Here is a 9,744-nt window from a genome sequence, read left to right as displayed (position 1 = left end):
GAGGTTTCGGTGCGCCTGGACGCCCTGCAGCATCCCAGCCCGCTGTGCAATATTATGCAGGACACTACAGGCTATAACGATCTTAGCCACCTTCTTTGGGTTGTACTGGAGGGCTCCTCCCGACCTGTCAAGGCACCTGAACCTCATCTTCAGGAGCCCGAACATTCGTTCAACCACCGCCCTGGTTCTCTTATGAGCCCTATTGTAGCGCTCCTCAGACACATCAGTCGGGCTACGCAAGGGGGTAATAAGCCAAGGGCGGCTCATGTAACCAGAATCACCTATAAATTATGAACAGAACATAATTCAAACTGAATCCTCAAAATAGTATTTTGAGTCCAATAAAAGTTTGTGTACACGATAATCCACTAACAAATGTTTATTTTTTAAAAGAATAATCTAGTTCAATATTATTCTCTATCTTCCCATTTCAGCTAAGACATGCTACATATGCGTATTTCTCCTAAACCAGACCTTGTGTAAAATGCAAACTAAATGGTTACATTGCATTCTCTATCTGAGCATTTAAGGTAAGACATGCTACATATCTGCATTGAACTAAAAGACATTAGCGGAAAGAGACAATGACATGGTTAAATTGCATTAGCTAATATCTTCCCATTTCAGCTAAGACATGCTACATATGCGTATTTCTCCTAAACCAGACCTTGTGTAAAACACCAACTAAATGGTTACATTGCATTCTCTATCTGAGCATTTAAGGTAAGACATGCTACATATCTGCATTGAACTAAAACTAGACATTAGCGGAAAGAGACAATGACATGGTTAAATTGCATTAGCTAATATCTTCCCATTTCAGCTAAGACATGCTACATATGCGTATTTCTCCTAAATCAGACCTTGTGTAAAACACCAACTAAATGGTTACATTACATTCTCTATCTGAGCATTTCAGGTAAGACATGCTACATATCTGCATTGAACTAAAAGACATTTGCGGAAAGAGACAAGGACATGGTTAAATTGCATTAGTTAATATCTTCCCATTTCAGCTAAGACATGCTACATATGCGTATTTCTCCTAAACCAAACCTTGTGTAAAATGCAAACTAAATGGTTACATTGCATCCTCTATCTGAGCATTTAAGGTAAGACATGCTACATATCTGCATTGAACTAAAACTAGACATTAGCGGAAAGAGACAATGACATGGTTAAATTGCATTAGCTAATACCTTCCCATTTCAGCTAAGACATGCTACATATGCGTATTTCTCCTAAACCAGACCTTGTGTAAAATGCAAACTAAATGGTTACATTGCATTCTCTATCTGAGCATTTAAGGTAAGACATGCTACATATCTGCATTGAACTAAAACTAGACATTAGCGGAAAGAGACAATGACATGGTTAAATTGCATTAGCTAATATCTTCCCATTTCAGCTAAGACATGCTACATATGCGTATTTCGCCTAAACCAGACCTTGTGTAAAATGCAAACTAAATGGTTACATTGCATTCTCTATCTGACATGCTACATATGCGTATTTCTCCTAAACCAGACCTTGTGTAAAATGCTAACTAAATGGTTACATTGCATTCTCTATCTGAGCATTTAAGGTAAGACATGCTACATATCTGCATTGAACTAAAAGACATTAGCGGAAAGAGACAATGACATGGTTAAATTGCATTAGCTAATATCTTCCCATTTCAGCTAAGACATGCTACATATGCGTATTTCTCCTAAACCAAACCTTGTGTAAAATGCTAACTACATGGTTACATTGCATTCTCTATCTGAGCATTTAAGGTAAGACATGCTACATATCTGCATTGAACTAAAAGACATTAGCGGAAAGAGACAATGACATGGTTAAATTGCATTAGCTAATATCTTCCCATTTCAGCTAAGACATGCTACATATGCGTATTTCTCCTAAACCAGACCTTGTGTAAAATGGCAACTAAATGGTTACATTGCATTCTCTATCTGAGCATTTAAGGTAAGACATGCTACATATATGCATTGAACTAAAAGTAGACATTTGCGGAAATAAAAATAAATGGTTAAATTGCATCCTATAGCTGAACATTACGCTAACATTTTAAAACTACAGTGGCAATTGTCAAACTAATTAACCATGTTGTGCACAAATACTCACCAACGAGATAACCAGGGGGCATTTGTCTTTCCTCAAACGGTCTCCACAGGGACGACTGAGAGAGGATGCGGGCATCATGACAAGCTCCTCCAAAATTCGCACACACATGCTTAATCCTCATCTGTGCGTCACAAACATACTGCATGTTGAGGCTATGAAAATGTTTGCGATTTGTGAAGGGCAAGTCATCAATTGGAGCACGCAGCGCAATGTGGGTACAATCTATGGCTCCCAAGACATTGGGCAATTGAGCAATATCAAAGAATTCCCGCTTCAGGCGCCTCCAATCACCATCATTTTGTGGGAATCCTATGTATTGCTTACTGATACGTACCATGGTGTCCAGAAAGTTATCAAACACCACAGAGAATGTACCTTGAGCCAGGCCATGCATGTACATTTCTCCGGATTGAAAACTCCCGGAGGCCAGGACGTATAGACAACTTAGCATCTTACTCATGCCGGGAACAGCAGTCCTTATTCTTATACGTGGCTCCAAATGAGGTTTAAGAAGATAGTAAAGGCCAATGAGCTGTTCGCGATTGAGCCGATACTTATCATAAACCTCAAAGTCGCTCATGTTTTCCAAGGTGGGTCTCACCCTGTAGACATGAGGACCGTGAACCAGACGAGCCCTTCGTCTCAGTCTGAGCCGCCGAGGCTGCCTGATTCTATCAACCGCTAGTTCGCCAATAGCAGCACCAGCAGCGTCTACCATGTCATCGTCATCCATCTTTCAAAACAGCGTAACAAGGTAAGCACTTGATCTGATGTGGATCACAAGTGATGCATTGGCCATGTTGTTTGGGGGATTTATAGTACAATTAGTCCAATGGTAGTGAGTTTGTAATGATTGCTGATTGTATTCACTTGTTTGTATGTGAGCGGCGCGAATGCTTTCACAGTGGGCGTTTTTGTTGTTGTTTGCTGAAATGTTGTTTTCCCCCAATGAATCTCAAAGTGAAAGTGTCAAATATCACACATAAAGTGCATGTTTGTAATGTTTGATCATATGCGTAATCAATATTTATTAAACGCGATCTTATAGTAAAAAGCACACGTCCAGGCTAACATGAATGAAAGTGCATAGTTGTGTATAATGTGCATCGAATGTGATCGATCAATGTTGCTGCAACATTGTTTAAAAACGATAAAGTAACATCTGCCATCTGTAGTATTGTATATATAAGTGATTGCCGAGCTGTCAATATTGTACGCGTCCCTTTAAAATCGCAATAATAATTCAGAACTTCCCATCTGCCATCTGTAGTATTGTATATATAAGTGATTGCCGAGATGTCAATATTGTATGCGTCCCTTTAAAATCGCAATAATAATTCAGAACTTCCCGTCTGCCATCTGTAGTATTGTATATATAAGTGATTGCTGAGCTGTCAATATTGTATGCGTCCCATTCAAATCTCAATAATACTGAATAACTTCCGGCTGTCATCTGTAGTATTGTATATATAAGTGATTAGCGAGATGTAAATATTGTATGCGTCCCTTTAAAATCTCAATAATAATTCAGAACTTCCGGCTGTCATCTGTAGTATTGTATATATAAGTGATTGCAGAGCTGTCAATATTATATGCGTCCCTTTAAAATCGCACTAATGCTGAATAACTTCCGGCTGTCATCTGTAGTATTGTATATATAAGTGATTGCCGAGATGTAAATATTGTATGCGTCCCATTAAAATGGCACTAATACTGAAGAACTTCCGGCTGTCATCTGTAGTATTGTATATATAAGTGATTGCCGAGATGTAAATATTGTATGCATCCCATTCAAATCGCACTAATACTGAATAACTTCCGGCTGTCATCTGTAGTATTGTATATATAAGTGATTGCCGAGCTGTCAATATTGTATGCGTCCCATTCAAATCGCACTAATGCTGAATAACTTCCGGCTGTCATCTGTAGTATTGTATATATAAGTGATTGCCGAGCTGTCAATATTGTATGCGTCCCATTAAAATGGCACTAATACTGAATAACTTCTGGCTGTCATCTGTAGTATTGTATATATAAGTGATTTGCGATCTGACAATATTTATTAATTGTCCCTGTAACGGTACCAACCGGATACCAAGGGTTAACACCAGGGAACAATGTCCTGCATAGGGAATCAGCAATTCACAACCCAGCCAGTTTTCAGGTTTTAAACAGAATGAATTTTATTAAGGCTCATATGCCCAGTATTTATGCAGGTCTGACCCCCCCCAGAAGGGGGGTTGAAAGAATGTTGTACATTGAATGGAGGGAACACGCCCTTTTACATGATACAATAGAATACCTTGCTCAAGCTGATAACAATTTAAACACAGACACACACTTGGCTTTCCTTATCATCTAGGGTCTGCTCTCTGAGGTTGATTAAACAATGGACTGTGTATCAATAACATTAATGACAGTGCACCATAGCTGAGGCTAAAGCTGAACACAGTTAACTCTTTCAGTGCTGACAGAAGGGTCTGTCACATCTACATAGCACAATATACAGCCTATAGACAACCTTTCTCACGTTATAGTCCAGAAGTGGCTAGGTTTGCCACAATGCTCCCCCAGAACCAAGCCGGCATACACAGTCTGATCCCAACGGATCGGCTTGGGGATGTCCGGGGCAACAACTTTCGGCTCAAGTAAGCTACGGGGTGTTCTCCGCCATCTGCTCCAACTTGGCTCAGTACTGCCCCCACCCCAAACATGGAAGCGTCTCTTCCCGGAGGGACTGGGCTTGGGTAGTCACAGGGTTAACATCAGCGGGATCCATGGGAGCATAGGCAGAAACAAGGGGGGCCAAGTCATTTCCAAGGAGAACATCAGCAGGTAAGTCCTTCTTGACCCCCACATTCACAAGTCTAGCGCCCACTCCCCAATCCAAATGTACCCTGGCAACAGGTAGGCGGAACACAGTGCCCCCTGCTACCCTCACAGCCACAGTGTCTCCAGTGTGCTGTTTCTCAGGCACCAAGTTCTCTTGAAGCAAGGTCATGGTAGCACCAGTATCCCGTAGACAACTGACCTCCTTCCCATTCACTTTAACCCGTTGCCGGTTATTCCGGTGGGCAGCTTGCACGGGGTCTGCTTCATGTAGGCTGCCCCAGCATTCTGGCGCCTCTACGTAGCGGGCCACAGGCTGAGGATTATGTGGGATTCCGCCAGCGGGTCTTCTCCAGGACTGTGCTTGATTCGCTGCGTTTAGGGGACACTCTGGTCTTTTGTGCCCTAGTTGCTTACATCCAAAGCACCGAATAGGTTGTGAGTAGCCCTGCGAATTGAACCGGGCTCTCTGAGGGTAGTTCGTGGCCGGAGGCCGTGTGGTATAGCGGTGCGCCGGGGGTTGGTAACTGGCAGCTGCTGGGGTGACTGGGGGTCTGTACTCCACTCTAGCAGTGGGCAATCGGTATACTGCTCCCCCTGCCCCTCGTACTGCCACGGATCCGCCAGTGGGTGCTGTATCCGGCACCAAATGGGGAGCTATCAGGGTTAAAGTAGCTCCCGAATCCCGAAGTCCCTGGACCGACATCACCTCATGCAGAATTCCCAGGGGTTCCTCGGCTTGGGTGCTCAACACCTCATGAGCGGCTGGCTCCGTTTGGTAATGGTGAGCAGCCGCCCTTGGGGCCAGGTTCTGTCTGACCTGGTTCCAAGCTTGTCTGCTCCGATTTTGGGTGCACTCACGTGCCATATGTCCCCACTGCTTGCAGGTGTGGCATTGTATATTAGCCCGTCCGTTGTTAGGCTGTAGTCCATGGCGCCTCCTGGCATCAAAATGCTGGTCTGCTAATCTGGCTGCTTCGGTTAAGGTGAGGGGTTTTCGATCTCTCACCCATTCTTGGGCTTCTGGGGACAAGCCGTTAAAGAATTGCTCCAACAGCATCAGTTGTCGCAATTCTTCCATGGTGGTAGCTTGGCTGGCCTGTATCCACCCCTGAGATGCTTGATCCAGCTTGTGGGCCCACTCTGCATGGGAATCTCTTTCTGGCTTGCGCAGGCCTCTAAACTTGCGCCGGTATGCCTCTGAGGTAATGGCATATCTTTCCAAGATCGCTCTCTTCACTTTAGCGTAATCCTTGCTGTCCTCCCTGGGTACAGCGCGATACGCTTCCGCTGCCCTACCGGCTAGCTTGCCTGCTAGCACCGGCACCCATACGGACTGCTCCAAATCATGTAACTCGCACAGTCTCTCAAAATCCTGTAAATACCCATCAATCTCATCCTTCTCCTCACAAAACATTTTAAATGCATGGTATGGGATTTTGGGTCTTACTGGGTTGCTGAGTGCGTCCAAAATGGATTCTGCTCGGGAGGATGCATTCCGCGGACTGTGTGCCATCACGTACTCCTGCACATCTGCCATTACCACGGATAGCATATCCCGTGGTACAGGTTGGGGTAAAAATTCCAGCCTGGTCCTCATTTCCCTCTGGTATAGGGTCTCCTCCATGGCTGCTGGAGGCGTAGCGCTGCGAGCTCTGTCTCCCTCCATCAGCTCAGCAATTAATATAGCCTTGGGTTTGCTGCTGCCTATCTTTCCCCTGGCTTCTAGCAGTTCCTTTTACGTTTGTCTCTTTAGCTTAGAATAATCCATCTCCATTCACTTCGGTCCCTGGTACTCCTTCCATCTTAGTCAGTATTGTAGTAATCCCCCTCTTCCTGAGGTTACTGGCTTGTGTAGTTGCTCTTCTGGGCGATAAGGTTCATTCCGTCGCTTGCCACCAATTGTAACGGTACCAACCGGATACCAAGGGTTAACACCAGGGAACAATGTCCTGCATAGGGAATCAGCAATTCACAACCCAGCCAGTTTTCAGGTTTTAAACAGAATGAATTTTATTAAGGCTCATATGCCCAGTATTTATGCAGGTCTGACCCCCCCCAGAAGGGGGGTTGAAAGAATGTTGTACATTGAATGGAGGGAACACGCCCTTTTACATGATACAATAGAATACCTTGCTCAAGCTGATAACAATTTAAACACAGACACACACTTGGCTTTCCTTATCATCTAGGGTCTGCTCTCTGAGGTTGATTAAACAATGGACTGTGTATCAATAACATTAATGAAAGTGCACCATAGCTGAGGCTAAAGCTGAACACAGTTAACTCTTTCAGTGCTGACAGAAGGGTCTGTCACATCTACATAGCACAATATACAGCCTATAGACAACCTTTCTCACGTTATAGTCCAGAAGTGGCTAGGTTTGCCACAGTCCCATTCAAATCGCCCTAATAATGCTGTTCCAAACTGTTGTTTACGTATATGTTGTATTGTAGTATTGAGTGGTAAATTTCTGAAAGGGGCGGTACAGTCGTGAATCTGTAATGTGTATGGTTGAATCTTCTAATGACGTCATCATATTATTAACCTGCCTATGTAGTTCTGAAATCCTCATTGCGTTGTTGTATTTGACTACATTGTTATTGTGTGCTGAATAAAATATAAATGTGTGCTTTGTGGTTGCGTGATGGGTGATGCGTGTTATGTACATGTACGTATATATTGTGATTGTGTCCCACATATGCTGACTTCTATATAGCGGTCTGGCATTGTTGTTCCTTCCCATAAAGTGACATCTGTAATCTGGTGTAATGATGTTCTTCTTGTACGTAATTCCTAATGGTTTATTGTGATGGAATCATGATGTTAAAAGTACATTAAAATCCATATGTTCTGTTTTGTGATTCCTATAGAGAATGTAATGTGTATTTCCCCCATCATTTGAATGCACATGTATGAGTGAATGATAAAAGTAATGTATGTGCATCCATGACTGATCATGTGTTAAGCCTATGTAGATATGCTGTTGCTGCAAGCATATGAGTTGAATAAATGAAATGCAATAATAAAGGTAAATGAGAGGTGTTTCCCATTGTGTACTGTTTGTGAATCCTGAAATATTGTAATTATTTTTGTGTCCGTTTAAATGTGATTTTATTTGTAAAAATGTTTGTTACTAGTGATGTTGATTTGTAGTTGATGTAATGTAAAAGTATGAAACAATTTAATGCTGTTGTGAATATTCAATAAGTAAAATCCATAAGTCCACCATAGGGAAATAGTAATTTCTTGATCTATTTGTCATAGCTGGGTGTAACGCGAGTTTTTTTGTCTACGCTATTTGCGTGCGTTAGGGAAATCTGTCTGTCGCGTGCACGAGCATGTCTTCCCCATAGAAAACAATGGAGGCTCCAAATTTTTTTTTTTTTTTTTCAAAGACTGGTTTTCCTCGTAAAGTGAGTGACGTCATGAGCTTGTGTGAAAAAGTAGCTAAATCGTGTTCATTTTGTAATAAATAACTTGTTTGTGTATGTAATGTGGTGTATATTTTTTGTATGCATCAATGAGTGTATGTTTGTGATAATCTTATTAGTTAGATGTAGCTATATAAGGGTCTTTTCCCGTGTGTCAATGTAAGTCAATGGCAAAATGGATTTGTGTTGTTTTTTTTCTAACACCCGAGATCTCGCAACTTTGATCCTTTCTATTTGGATGAAAAATTATTAAATCTGAAAAATAAATATAGTGTAGTGTTTGTATGAGTGTAAGTGTAGTTTGTGTAATATTTGTTTTGTGATTCGTGGATGTTTATTTTGTCGGTAGATGTTAACTACTGGGTCTGAGCTGTCGGTAGAGATTTGTGTGTTGGGTGATTTTTGAGTGTCGGTAACTAAACTCTAAATACCGGAGTCCGTAAAAAACAAGCGTTAGGAGCCGCTAACGCTGGTTTTGACGGCTACCGCCAAACTCTAAATCTAGGCCTGAGTTTGTCTCTTACTGCTATTCATGAACTGCTAATCTAATGCAGAGATTGTTTATTTCCATTAATCTCCTGGCTGCCCCTCTGTTCAGATAATGTTTTTACATTTGCCTACAACATTAGTATCAGCTGTTAGCCAGCAATGTTAACCCTTAATTAACCAGCTATTGCTAGCAGTCTTGCCTGCATTCCAGACATACTTCTACTGATACTTAAATCAATCTGCAGTTTCCTTTGGCGTGGTCTCTTGTCAATGATTCCACTCTAACAACTACTGCTAACAAACTCTGATATGACAATAAGATATTAGCCATATATTCTTCCCATAATGTAAAAGTAATAGTCAATAACACTCTCTCAAACACCTTCCAAATTAAGAATGGCACCCGTCAGGGTTGCCCCTTATTGCCCCTACTATTTGCACTATCAGTGGAGGTGCTTGCTGCCAAAGTCAGATCAGCTAAAGACGTAGAGGGTATAAGGATTGGGGTCAGTAATACCAAATGCCTGCTATTTGCAGATGATATTTTATTCACCCTGTCCAAATCTAAGACATCAAATTAGAAATATACACTTAACGCATACTGCCAAATGACCCTTAGCTCTGATAAGGACCCCTAGTGGTCAATAGATAATGGAAAATCTGAAAAATATCAAATCGCCAATTCGTGAGGCAGGGTTCAAAATAAAATCATATACGATGCTCAACACACTGTTTTAAAATACAATTCATTAAAATACAATATATTAAAAACAGCTGGCGAGTAAAATATCCTATACAGACATAGTTATAATGAAATACAGTATGTAAATTCACATGGATCCATGTATTTAACAATAAATC

Source organism: Bombina bombina, chromosome 2, assembly GCF_027579735.1.
Source record: "Bombina bombina isolate aBomBom1 chromosome 2, aBomBom1.pri, whole genome shotgun sequence".
Lineage (NCBI taxonomy): Eukaryota > Metazoa > Chordata > Amphibia > Anura > Bombinatoridae > Bombina > Bombina bombina.
Note: the sequence above shows the minus strand (reverse complement) of the source record.